At 37.9% G+C, this 13752-nt stretch overlaps 1 protein-coding gene across 3 annotated transcripts in view; it reads right to left on the reverse strand.

Annotated features, from left to right (window-relative positions):
• GNB1 (G protein subunit beta 1) overlaps window positions 1-13752 on the reverse strand; it is a 68172-nt gene that overhangs the window by 41683 nt on the left and 12737 nt on the right. For all 3 annotated transcript variants that reach the window (XM_086625621.1, XM_086625620.1, XM_086625619.1), the window contains exons 2-3: window positions 7333-7395; window positions 5799-5850 (exon numbers count right to left, since the gene is read on the reverse strand). The gene's annotated coding sequence lies outside the window, so the exon portion shown is untranslated. The remainder of the gene's footprint in view (window positions 1-5798; window positions 5851-7332; window positions 7396-13752) is intronic.

Here is a 13752-nt window from a genome sequence, read left to right on the forward strand (position 1 = left end):
TGTAGAGCAAACATCACTGTCAAAAGAAAAAAAGTTCCAAAAGAGCTATTAAGGCTTTAACGTTCCCTAAATATTGCTATCCCACATAACCAGACTTATCTCAGAGCTCTCTTCATAGTAGCTAGTATTCCAAACCAAGGACCTCAAGGAACAAATGTCAGATCTTCATTTACAAATTTATACTCTTCTCTGAAACCCAAAATATTTTAGAAAATCAATTTTAGTTAACTTCTGTCTCAAAACCTCCGTTCACACAACTTCAAAGCCCTTTCACTTTATTGTGAAACTAGGTCTCCTCTTTCTCTTTTCTGGTTTCAGGGTCATCTTTAAGCCTCTCTAAGATTGCTTGTTCAGCTTAGACCAAAATCCATTTAAGACAAAACCCATCAAGAGCATGTTATTATCCTATACCCTCCTTCTTTTCCTTCTAATGCTCTTTTGTTTCTCAAAATGTTTTGTTCATTCTACGTTTAAGACAAAACACTCTGTGGTTGGGTGTCTCTACAGTTTTTAGCATGTAGTCATCACCGTCTGCAGCTCCTGTGCAGTGCACACACACTGTGAAATAGCATGTACTACTCTTGTCATAAGGAAATTAAGAAACTCTAAAGAATGTTCTTAAGAATAAACTGAAAATTTTCAGATCTTTTAACTTTTTGATATCCAGTTCTATTTCTGCCATTCCCTAAGTTAATACATAAGCCTATTTCCCACTACGCAAATATCAACCTCCCCAGGCAGAGTACGAAGAATTGAGAGATGGTATCATTGCTATTTCAGAGAAAGAAATCGCGATCCAAAATTTAAGCATTCTGCTCAAGGTCACAGCAACTCAACGATGGGATTAAGATAAAGACTTAGGACACCAGAATTCCAGCTGCAGTTACAGGTAACCGCATTGAAGATTTACATGGAGCTTTATTTAAAAATATAACAGGATGAATAATCTAATGTCAGTCAAAGCAGGCACGTTCTCCTGTAACACACAGTTTTAAATAGTGCCAATTTATTTCTGCCAGAATGTGTGCACTATGCAATAGAATTCTCACATTTAAATGAAACAAAACTACTTCATATGGAACAGGAAGAGGCCTAAAGAGACGAACGCTAATCCTAGGAAAAAAGTCATATTAAGAAAGCTCACTTCAGAAACTGAAACCTGTGATTTCATTCTGGATTACGTGCATACACTGAGTTCAAAACAAATCATACAAGTGTGTTTCATGCTTGTGCCTTATTGCTCCATATGGCATGCACTGAACAGCACTACTGCAAACGACAAAGCCAGGTGAAACAGTCCAACAGTGCTGAGTGTGTTCTGCAGTGACAGAAGCAGTAACTTTGATGCAGCCCTATAAGAAGCTGAAAGGACAAAAGTCACATTGCCCAGTTGATTAGGATATCACAGCTTAACTAGCACATACATGCCTGTCAAGGCCTAGCACAGTGACTATATGTACACTTTTACAGAAGAAACTCTCACATCAAATTCCAGACAGTACTCTGCCTCAGTGCTTCACCTCCATTCTCTACCAAGCCCCACTTTACACAAGGGCAGAACAACCTCAGTGCCTTCACAATCTGTAATAATTAACTACACACACTAATGGAAACCAGCCTTCAGAGCAATTTCATAAACACACTTTATCATAAAGTTAGTCAGACATGCATATACATAACCTGCTCTACCTACTGTGCAGCTAAGCTCCCGAAATCCTTGATTCGTGAACTCCAAATCAAGATAGTAATTCATTAATGTTTTAAGGAAAGTCTCCTTTTAATGAGTAACTTCAAAATGGTTTACCAACACTACAGAAACCTTTACACCTACACACAAGGTACCGTCTCCATTACCACAGGCAGCAAGCAGTTCAAGGAGCTTCAAATCTGCTGTTGCTAAAGCAGCTTCTACAGCTCTTGACCCACAGTCACATGCTAAGCAGAATTCATGTTTCAATATGTGCTCCATGACAACTAGTAGCTGAATGCATACAACCTTTCAGGTCTTTCCCACCTGTAACACCATATATCTACATGATAAGTTCACGTCTTGAAATTAGATACACTTTTAGAGTTACGAGCTAGCCCCTGTGCGTTCCAAGCAACTCCAAACTGCATTTCTGACAACATCCATAAGAATTGTTTAAACCAGATTTCCACACTCCCTTTGTAGTCTTTGTTCTTTCAACATCAACAGGAAGTTCTAATTCCTGCCAACATGACTGAACTGACTAACACTCAGGAAATGAAAATCCTAATGAAGCCAAGGGCATTAAAACATAGGAGTTCTTTGAAGCAGACTGTAAAATTTTTGGGACAACCAGCCAACCATCTTGGGTAGTCCTCTATTTCTTTTACACTATGTCTTAGGCAATTAAATTTATGGCAGAAATATGAGATTCATAGGGGAAAAATGAGTTCCATCCTCCTCTGTATTTTTCAGCTACACTGTAAATCAGCAGAGCTTACTAGCATTTAGCATTTAAAAAAAAATTAAAAGAGCAAGAACAACAGATAAGGTCAGGAAAATGTACCGGGAAAATAAATATTTTTATTTATTCTCATTCTTGATACATGGGAAATTTTTATAGAGATTTACTCATATTACAGACACACAAGTAAAAAGCAGAGACTGTTCAATATATCATCTATGCTTATTGCAAACTGGAACAACTGAATATAATGAAATAATATATTTTTTTTCTTGGTATGTTCTAAAGTCATTTAACCCTATTTTGAAAGAAGGTTTTTAGGAGAAACTATAAGCTTGTTCTGGATGATACTTCTATTTCTGGGTTTTTTAAAGAAGTTACTAAATTTCTAAATCAAGCAAACGTCACGCAGGAAGTCACTACTTAAGTTCCACCTCCTTTTTTACCAAATTACCACCATAGCCGTGAAGAAATAGGTAGCAGCCAAACTCATGCTTACCTCACTTTCTTTTGAATACGTTACTGTGTTCTTGTCAGCAGGCTTCTCAAGAAGAACACACTCGCTCTACTGAACTCACTCAAGACCTTTCCAGAGGCTGAAGTGCTTAAGTGTGTCTGCTCTAAGCCTAATTCCCCCTAATCTTGTTGACTAGTATACCTTGTAGATAATTCTCTTCTTGCTAGAGACAACAATACGCATACTTGCAAGATAGTTTACTATTCTTCACCACTCCAGGTGACCCAAGTCTCTAACCTCTTCTCATAAATTACCCATAGAAGAGACACTTTGTTCCTCCGTTTCCCACATAGGTGAAGTCAATACTTGATTTTCCTAATTTGTTGATTTCCATGTATGATAAAACCTCACAATTGCACTACATCAAAAGGATTTATCATGTCACTCATCTCAAAGTGGGTTTGTTTTTCTCTAAGCTACATGATCTGTATTCCTATTAAGAGGAAAGTTATATATGTCCAGGCAGTCAATGGTATGTTGAATGACTCTGCACAGAATCTTCGAACTGAAGCAAAAGCCTTATGAAATCTACAAAACTTCCACATATTTCCTGCAAACGTTGATATACTTAGGATCCCACTATAACAATTCTAATTTAAAGGCAAAGCTCACTACTCAGAAAACAGTGACAGAACAATTTGAAGGCTAAGAACTCAAATTTACTCATTTCGTTATTACAACTTTAATGTCCTTTCCAGCGCTCGAGCTGTTTATCCAATTAAGTCCAGTTACTGAAACCAAGGTATCATTAATACATCACATTTACATATAGACTGATGTTTGCCTACATTATTAGATAACTTGGAAAAGCTGAATATAACTCACCCAAACATTTATTCTTGGGTTAAATATTACTCCTCTCTAAAATTACCTGGTAACAGCAATGAGGCAATGCTTACTACACATTTTGTTATTTCATTTCCTCATACCATTCCTACAAAAAAAGAATAAAAAAGGATGGAGCCTTCCATCTTCTCCTAAGTAGCCTGTCCTGTGAATAACCTCTACAGATCAAAAGAAAAGAACACAGATTTGAAATCACAGCTATCATTAAGCCACTATTTAGAACTTCTATCCCTTGATGGCCAAACTTCGTTTGCTACAAAATATTTTTACTACACATTACTACTGCCAAAAAGTAAAGTAATCCCACCAAGCCATTGCTGATGCAAAGTCAGATAACACAGAGTTTAAAGTTATATTGTTAGAGTATTACCCAAGCACAGTAATTTCATAAGGCGCCTAGCCAAATCACCTTTCTCCCATACGAGTAGGCTGTTTGATATTTGTTCCCTCGACAACTTTCCTGCTAATACACATCACTCCAATATGGACAAAACAGCCAGAAGGAAAGCAAAACACATCATTTGCAAAAACAGAGCCAAAACTTTACAGCCTTAACAATGAGTTCATGTTATGCCGACCAGACAGCCTCCTAGCAGGTCATCTGATTAAATGAAGCTGTGCTAATCTATCAGATACCATAAATCCTATTAGCAACATGCACAGCAGCTTGTACATTTTCACAATGACAAAGGAATGATACACAATCCACTGTTAGCTCCAATGTTTTGACGTCGTATTGGCTTTGAAAAGCTGTTAGTTAATCAGATGTATATATTGATTCCTATCGGACTTTTACTCAATAGAAAACGCAGTAAGATCAGAATTGCTTGTGTAACAATTTGAGGTGTTCTATCTCCAATTTATATGATCCAAAATACAAGACAAAAAAAAAAAAAATCATGGGTGCCTTCTGATTCTGAAGCACACACATCTCCAGATACAGTGATCACCAAAAAAAGGTATAGATAATTTTAGAAGTTAGAAACCATAGAAATGGTATACAGAAACACAACATAAGAAACATACAGAATCACACGAGCTTCTGTGATACAAACTTTATTTGAAGGGGAAAAAAACCTCTACAGAATATGTACTGAATAGCTCAAAGACATTGGTTTAATACTCAGCACTGTTTAAAACAAAAAGTTATCTAGAAAACAGGACAGAAAACACTGAAAACATCATAATGTCACGGAGCAAAAGCAATGGTTTGTCTACACTTGGAGCACGGTGTTCATTTTCAGTGTCTGCTCCTCCAAAAAAGAACACTGAAGGTGTCTAGGGTTGAACAAGGTAACTAATTACAGAACACCTCAGACGACAGGGTTAGAGAAAGGGACAAGCTTGCTGCTTGCTTTATGAAAAACAGGTAAATATCTAGTAATTGAAAGTAACAAATCTTTCTACACAACACACGGCTAACTAGTAATGTTCCTAACAAACTAAGGGGCTTCACAAGAGGCAGAAGTGTTGGAAGTTATAGTCTGAAAGGTAATCAAGATTTCACTGTTCCAAGAATATTCATAATAATTATGATTACCCAGAATACAAACTCTGAAACTTCTAGGTTCTGTTTAAATAATACTGACACATTGAAAAAAAACCAACATTCTGACAAGAGCCGCTTTGCTCCAAAGAAATTTGGCCTTCTTTTGTCAAACATGGTGGATAAGTAATTTTTCATTCATGAGAGAATAACTATTCTCATTGTTTTATTTATTACAGTTCCCTGCCCCACTGAGATTAAACAGTTTCATCCATGGTCTCCCTCTGCTTTGCCAGCTTCATTTCTGAAAGAAGGTACGCACTAACATCTATTATTTAGCAGGTTTCCTGGCAATTTCAAAATCCTTCCTGTTGACATAAGAATACACATGCTAAAGTGGAAAACAGATACTTTAGGCTTGCACAGATTAACAGCTGAAAACCTGCAGTTAGCCACTTTTAAAAAAATAGTTTCTCAAGCACTAGAGAAAAAGAAATCGCCTTATTTCTCTACTTACATTTTCTCTCACTACAGTAGAAAGCCAACTTCTGCTGTCAAACATGTAAATTCTGGGGGGAAAAAAGACAAACCAAAACTAGAATTAGTACAATTATCAAGAAATAACACCAATTTCTTAACAAATCTACCAGAAATTAATACTATCAAAGCACAGACTATTTTTGTTAGCTAACTTAAAGAGCCAGCTTGTCTTCAAGAAGGAAATGGGCATTGCTCTAGTAATACTAACATAACCAGAGAGGTTTGCTCATGTCAAGAAGCTTTTAACATTTTCTTTCCAAGAACACTCTTGCAGTCCTCAGATCATTAATTCTCCTCCCTAGTGACAAAGAAGTCCGTACTATTAGAGTTTAGAATTGTAACAAAATATTGTCTCACTCATACAAGAAAGTAATTTTCACTGCACTACAAAGGAACTCCCCAAACCCGCACTTCCAAAGCATTGAAATTTTCTGCTCCGTACTGTTCCTGAGGTATGCTTGATTTCTAAGCACAGTTAAATATCAAGATATCTATTTTATCAAAAGTTACATAAACCTCCTACTAACGAGCTCAAGTGAGAGCACAACACTCTTCTAGAAAAGTTACGACTTCTAATCACTAAAGGCATTAAAAAGTAAAAATTGACACATTAAGTAACTCACACACTTGCCATCTCAAGGCTGAACTGATTTAACACACAAATTGGCTTTGTAGTAAGGTGACAAAACTTCCTGCAAGAAACTTCTGAACAATTTTTTTTCCTCTGGCAGCACAAAGTAGAAACTAGAGTTCACTCCAAGATGTGAAACATTGACAACTGCTTATACATTTGAAGCATCTCCAATCTATGTCACACAGCAAGACAAGGGCTATGGGCAATGTTGATGGACACCTGGGCATACATCTTCAAAGTCGCTGCATCAGGACAGTGGAAGATTATTCTAAGCACAAAGCAAGAATGTACTGAAGCAAAATAATCTTAAATCAGAAAGTACTGAAGCAAAATAATCTTAAATTAGAAAGCCAGCCTACAACTTCATAGACTTTAAACTGAAATGCTTACATGTAATGCATCTTTCTGATTTCACAGCTCACTATTGGCTGGAAAATTTACAAACCACTTCAGTGGCTGGTATGGAGGTTAAGCTACTTAGGATATGGGTCATCCTGATCCAAGCTCATTTACAGATGAACCGTTTAATCCTGTGATTATGAAACCATCACAGTGTAAGCAGTTTTGTTTGTTACTGCCAGAACAACACACTTTCAGACACAAAACAGTAACTCACACTTAGAGTCCAAACTCCCCCCCCCCGGAAGACAAACACATGACATGATCATTTTAAGTTCTCAAAAAAGATCAACTGCAGTCAGCTTTCAGAAGTCTTCACAGTTTTCAGCTTTCAGTTTCTTGAAAAATTTTCCCACACTGCAGAGATAACGAAATCTAATGAAATTCTGAAAGAATTACCTGAAGTGTTAATAAGTAAAATTATGCTGGAACACTAATAGCACACAGAATACACAAGAGCAAAGGCCAAAACACACACCATTATTGTCCTGTGCTGCACCCTCATTAATGCAGGAGAGGTGTTGCAGATTTCATATGCCTTCTGCAAAAAAGAAAAACAAAAACAAAACAAAAAAACTACTTTAACCAGCCTGCAAGAAGAGTACGGAAGCATTACAGCAAACTTTTCCACAAAGGTTAGTTTATTTTTCAAAACAGGTTAAGTTTTCATTTAGATATGCTGAAAGCATCCTGTGATGCCTGCAGAATGCAATCCTAGCAACTGAGATATTTTCAATTCTACACTAAAGATGGAGCTCATTTAAGAACAAAAGTAGACAAGCTACTTAAGAAAAAAAGATCTGCATTGCCACAAGCTTCCATTTTTAGCTAAAATGTAGCCTGGTAAAAGCAGCATGAAAATTACAGGCCAACTCATTCATCACACCACAGTACTGGTTCAGCAAAGAAAGAGTTCTCATCACAAGTTTTAATCAGCCCTTACAACCCTGCTTAGCTGACAGCTTGAGGTTCTCAACATCAAGAACTGGGCTTTCTAAAACAGGAGAGAACAAAATGTACCACAGAATACTCCAAGCATGGTTCAAGTGGTTAAACCATTACACCAAAGCACCTGGAGGTTAGCCAGCCCCACGCATGGTTGATGTATCCAGCGTCCCCACATTCCCACAGCCTTTTGCTCCAAGTAAAGAAGCACAACTGTTTGGACTGACAACCAACAGAGTAACCCCAGAAAGCAGAAGTATTATCATTTCTGGGTAAAGCTTCCCTACTACAGGTACTCACTAACTGCTGTCAGCCTAACATTCTTTTTTCTTTAAAGATATTGAAGTAGTTAAACTGAGGTGACAATCCAGCCTAAAACTTTATCTCAACTCCAACATCCACCAGAATACAAATTTTCACATGAAGACTTGTCTGCAGAAGAGACTACAGCTTTTTTCATGAGGTTAGGGAAAGCAGCGAAGAAAAGAGGGAAGAAAGGAGGAAAAGAGACTTTGAAGAGGAGGGAAAGCATTTAGAAATATTTTACTTTAACATTGCAGCAAATCTGAAGAACCCTCAAAATTAGGCAATTTCCTAAGACGATTAAATACCTTCACTGCAGCCCTTTCCAAAGCCATTAGCTGGGTCAATACATTTTCCTTCTTGACCTACAGATTCAACAAGGGACTTAAACCCCAAATATTCTTGATGTCAGTTCCACCTGCACACCTCCTTAAGACTGCTTTCCACATACATCGACTAGATGCCGAGGCCAATACTTGAACTGCAGCAAAACCTTTCTAGCTGCTTAAAACGCACCATCAAGTCATAAGTAACCTGATGCAACACCAGGCATAGCATGGCACATCTGACAAGTCGCCTGCCCACCGAGGGTTTGGCTCAGCCCCTGGGACAAGGTTTGACCAGGCTTTGCAAGTAGCTGCCCCTGCTGTAGGGACCCAGGCAGAGCACAGGCAACACTAATCCCTCTTGAGCAGGGAGACGTCCAGGAAAGCTGTGGGAGGGATCCTTCCCCAAGCCAGTCCCAAGCACCACTTCATGTTTCGGGGGTCCTGGCTGACTGCAAGCTCAATGTCAGCCAGCAATGCTCCTTCGTGGCAAAGAGCCAACAGCATCCAGCACTGCCTTGGGAAGAGCATTGCCAGCAGGGCAAGGGAGGTGATCCGTTCCCACTACTCAGCACTGGTGAGGCCACATCTGGAGTACTGTGTCCAGTTCCAGGCTTCCCAGTACATGAAAGATGTGAAGCTACTAGAGAGTCCAGTGAAGGGCCTTGGAAATGATTAAGGGACTGGAGCATCTCTCATACGAGGAGAGGCTGAGAGACTTGTTCAGGCTGAAGGGCATTTTAGTGTGTGCAGTCTTCAGCGTACACATGTATTTTGAGTGGCTTTATCAACATTGTTTAAAACTGATCTCAACCAACACTAGTAAAAACAAGTTTCCATGGCCGTTACACCACTCAAATCTTAAAAACGTCTTGCATAACACATCCTCCTGCACGAGTAGCACATAAGGTTATTTTATCCAAGGCACCCACTCAGAGGTGATTTTGCTGGAGGGGAAAAAAAAAAAAAACAAACCCAAAAACCTACTAGCAAACATCAGTATCACTAATAAGGTAAAACAATCTCAAATGAAGTTACTTTGTTGCTCTGGTGTGTATCTTTTCCTTATCAACATGCACCCATTTGAACAGGAGGCACCCTACACCCAGCAGGGATGGCTGTATGTTGGCAGGCAGTCGCTCCTGTTCAGACACCCAACACTTATCTCTACTGTGTAGCTGATACTTTACAGTGGTGATAACATCTGTGAAACCAGGAATTGCAAGTTAGTTTATTAAAATTATTTCTTACAGTCCACATAGCTGATTATTATCACAGAACAGTATCTTGATGCCCAAGAGATTACACGACCTTTCCAAATCACTACCAACAACATGAAATTCCAATTATGCCATCAGGCAGGAGTAATTAGAAGCTTGAAACTTAAAGCTATGTTTCAAGATTCTTCTGTACACAAAAAAAACAACAAAACCACCTATCCTCAGTTTGATTGCTTGGTTCTAACTATCAACATAAACAGTTCTATCATACAGCTGGAAACTTGATGGATGTTTTGATATCTGCATGTGTTTGTGCTCCTTCAAGAGTTAATTCTAGTTCATACCTCTCTTGCTGAGTACAGATCTGTATTCCAGAAAGCCCAGTCTTTGCTGTCACCTCCTACACAAGTAGCTTTGAAGGACAGTCCATAGAAGTATAAAATAATAAATATAAATTCATAAATCTAAATATGCTCAAGTGAATGGATACAACCCCTTCTCATTTATTTGATGTCTTCTTTCTGGGAATCACCTGCTGTGTCTATAACTTCCGGGCACATAAGTGTTGAAAAGCAAGCCATACCTTACCAACAGGTTTGCAAAACAGCCTGCCATAGCAGGGACAATGCTAGATTACACAGTTCCTTTGAAAACACTTCTGTAGCTGAAGGCTCGCATGGCTGGACCATTTCTGGGGGAAGGGTTGTGCTGAAGAATTGCTAAGTTTCCAGCTGAAGCTGTCATTGTGCTCAGTAGACATTTTTCCATATATTAGTGTGAAGTACACACAAAACAAGCAAATATCAGGCCAATAAGTGTCAATGCTCCTGATGCAACAGCTACATTAGCTGGTTAAACAGCCAACAAACTTCCATTTGCAATACAGTGTGCAAGTACAAAACAATAATTCCACAAGCTAAAACCACCTGTAACTGAATGAACTGATTTCACAAATGCTTTGTTATTACATATAGCTCAATTCTTGAATTACAGGTCTTGTTTTAACTAGGCAGCTTTCTACAAGGGTCACTGATGTTAACACTTAAAAGATTTGGTGCATTAAAAAACCTGCAGAATGTCTAGTAACACAAGATTCTAATAAATTAGTCTTGTTACGTTTGCTCTGTCCAAAGACAAGTTTTTCTGCTAAATGAAATCCTTCACCCACAACCCCACAAACCAAAACGAAAATACTCAATAACAAAAAAACTCCACATGCACCATAAATAACTGCTAGTACTCAAAAAAAAAAAAAAATTGAGTTTTTATTTCAGAAAATTCAGAGGAGAAGCCAGATATCACCAAATCTGGAAACCTAGCAAGATCTTGCAAAACCTGAATTCAATGAGACAGTTTCACATTCAAAGTCCCAAATGTGAATTACTGTCTCAGAGAAACACTGCGGTTTTTTTCTCCTCCAAAAGTGTTTCAGATTAAGAATAATTCACCAAAAAAAAGTTAACTTTTATGTGCCAATTCCTCAATATGCCAGGGTTATTATCACACAGCAGAGCAACACAACATCTATTGAAAATCACCAAACTCCAGCTTTATATGCATAATCCGTCAGATTTGGCTTGCATACCTAGATTTTCGAAGACCTGAGGACTCATCGCTCACAATGTTAAACAAGTATTTGAAAATAAACCCTTTGGATAGTTTACCACTTTCTCAAAATCGAACGCTAATCGGCAGACAACAATGCTAGGATCGTGGCAGGGACACAAGCTTTCAATAAACAGCTCTGTAGTTAACATCTCCTTCTGCCACGAACAGTGAACAAACTCAAGCTGTCTTCATGGAAGACAGCATCCCTATGTTGCCAAAATACTCACATTTCCTGATGCTAATCCCATGACCTACTTTTTTTTTTTTAAAAAAAATCATACTGATGCAATATTTAAGCATAAAAATCCGGTCTAACAGGTCACTTCATTAATCCTTTCCAAATGCATCTGCAAGCTACGTACATTATTAAAACAAAACAAAAATATTCATTCAAGGTACAATACAAAAAATAAAAGAACTGGTTACTAAAAGTTTAACAGATACCTAAAGCCAAATCAAAATCACACTTTTTAAAAAGAGAAGTATTAGGAGATCTTGGAAGTAGTTCACCAACTGTTGCTACTTTAGTGACTCAAGTCAAAAGACTTCCTAACTACATTTCTTCTTTTCTGCCCTGCTCTGAAAGAAATTCACATTTAAGGGCATTATAACACTTTCTGGTAAGTGGTGGGCATAGGAAGCCAATTTATTTTAAGAACAAAAATCCCTGCTATTTAGTATCAGTTGTCAACAAACTTTTATTTATTAAGAATGGCAAAAGCTAATATTCTAGGTTTCATTCCTCTGTTCAAAATTATCTATACAAAATTACTCCTTTTGAAGAGCAACACATCAACCAATAAACTGCATCAATTTTATGAAACTGACCAGTGATGTTTTTGGTTGTTGTCTTTCCTAATCTTAGAATGAAAAATAAACAAAAAAAACCCCATGCACACCAAAAAAAAGAAAACAAACACCAAAACAAACACAATGACTACCACCACCAAAACCCACAGTAAGTCAGAAAAACTTAGAAACTGCTTGTGCATAAATTCCTAGCTGCATTTATCAGAAAAATAAGTTACTGAAAATTGTTGCTTAATAAAGTATCCCCTTATCCAAAACTAAGTAATTTTGTTGTCACACACTACTAGACATCTCTCCAGACCAAAAAACAAAACCCAGGCAGCACTGAAGGAGAATACATTACTATTAATTAAGCACCACAGAAATGACTAAGCATTTATTGCTAGATGCTTCTATCGGCAGAGCCTTACAGTAACTGAACAGTTGTTTCTTACTTCAGCTGTCACCTTGCATTGCTTCCTTCAACTCCCATCATTATCCTCCAGTTTTCACTGGCATTTTCACTCCATTTGTAAGCTGACCAGAATCTCTGTTTACTGAAACAGGGCACAGCACATGCACAGCAGGGAGATCACAGTCCTACTTTCAGTACTAATGCTGCTGACACGCGGCAGGTTAATTAAAAATAATGTTATTGCCACCAACATGGAAGAAGCTACAAAAGTAAGAACATGGAACCAAATATTGCTGGATCAAAACATCTTCTCAGTAACACACAGCTAAACATTCATGAGATGCAGACACAAAAACTAGGTTTTACTGGGCTAAAAAAACCACACCACTTTGCCCTTTTAACTACTAGAGACAAATCAAAAAGGTTTTAGTTACTTTCTCAGGCCCACTAACATGAATCAACTAGGTTTTGTGCCATTTGTCCAGATACCATTATTCCATCCAAAAAATATTTTTTAAAAAATCACAGTAATTATTTATATCCCCTTGGAATTGTGCTACAGTTACTTTTTGTAATTTTTTTGAGGAAATACAGCTTTTGACATAAGCCCTTTGGCATCAGGAATGCTTTAGAGCTTTACTTAAGAGGAAAAAACATGCATAGCAGGAGCTATCTGGAAAGCTGCTAATAATGAGAACAGCTTCATAGTTTGGATTTAGAAGTGTTAAGGAGGCAAAAGAGGAAAAGACCATGGGTAGAACTATCGTAGAAATTAGATGTAGGAAGGTTGCCTAGCATGTGAAGTGTTATCAGCAACGTGTCTGCACAGAAGTTAAACAAAATAATCAAAAAACCCAACACACCAGAAACAGGAAATGCATTATTTCTTCTCCAGAGGACCTAAAGTAATTGCACAGCATGAGGACACCACCTCTTCAGCAAACAGGTGATCTCTCATCTAGGTCAGCTGAATCTGTAGGTGCCAGGCTTTGGGCAGCGCAGAGTGCGAGCTACCAACAGCACATTTTCTCCTAGAAGCCAGAAATGGAAGCACGCTGTTGTAGGACCAGTTTGCCCACCATCCCAGTGTGACTAACCAGTGACAGCATCACAACGTAGCAAATGAAAACACGTTACACACCTAAATATGTACACTTGTTTCTCTTTAGTAGAAGTCAACATTAGAAACACATTTATTGAGGTATCAAAACAAGTTTGTACTCTGCAATTTAAGAACACGCCTATAGTAAGTTGCAATCCTATTAAGAAGCATAATTCTTGTCAATCCTCGT

This window comes from Tauraco erythrolophus, chromosome 23, assembly GCF_009769465.1.
Source record: "Tauraco erythrolophus isolate bTauEry1 chromosome 23, bTauEry1.pri, whole genome shotgun sequence".
NCBI classification, from domain to species: Eukaryota; Metazoa; Chordata; class Aves; order Musophagiformes; family Musophagidae; genus Tauraco; species Tauraco erythrolophus.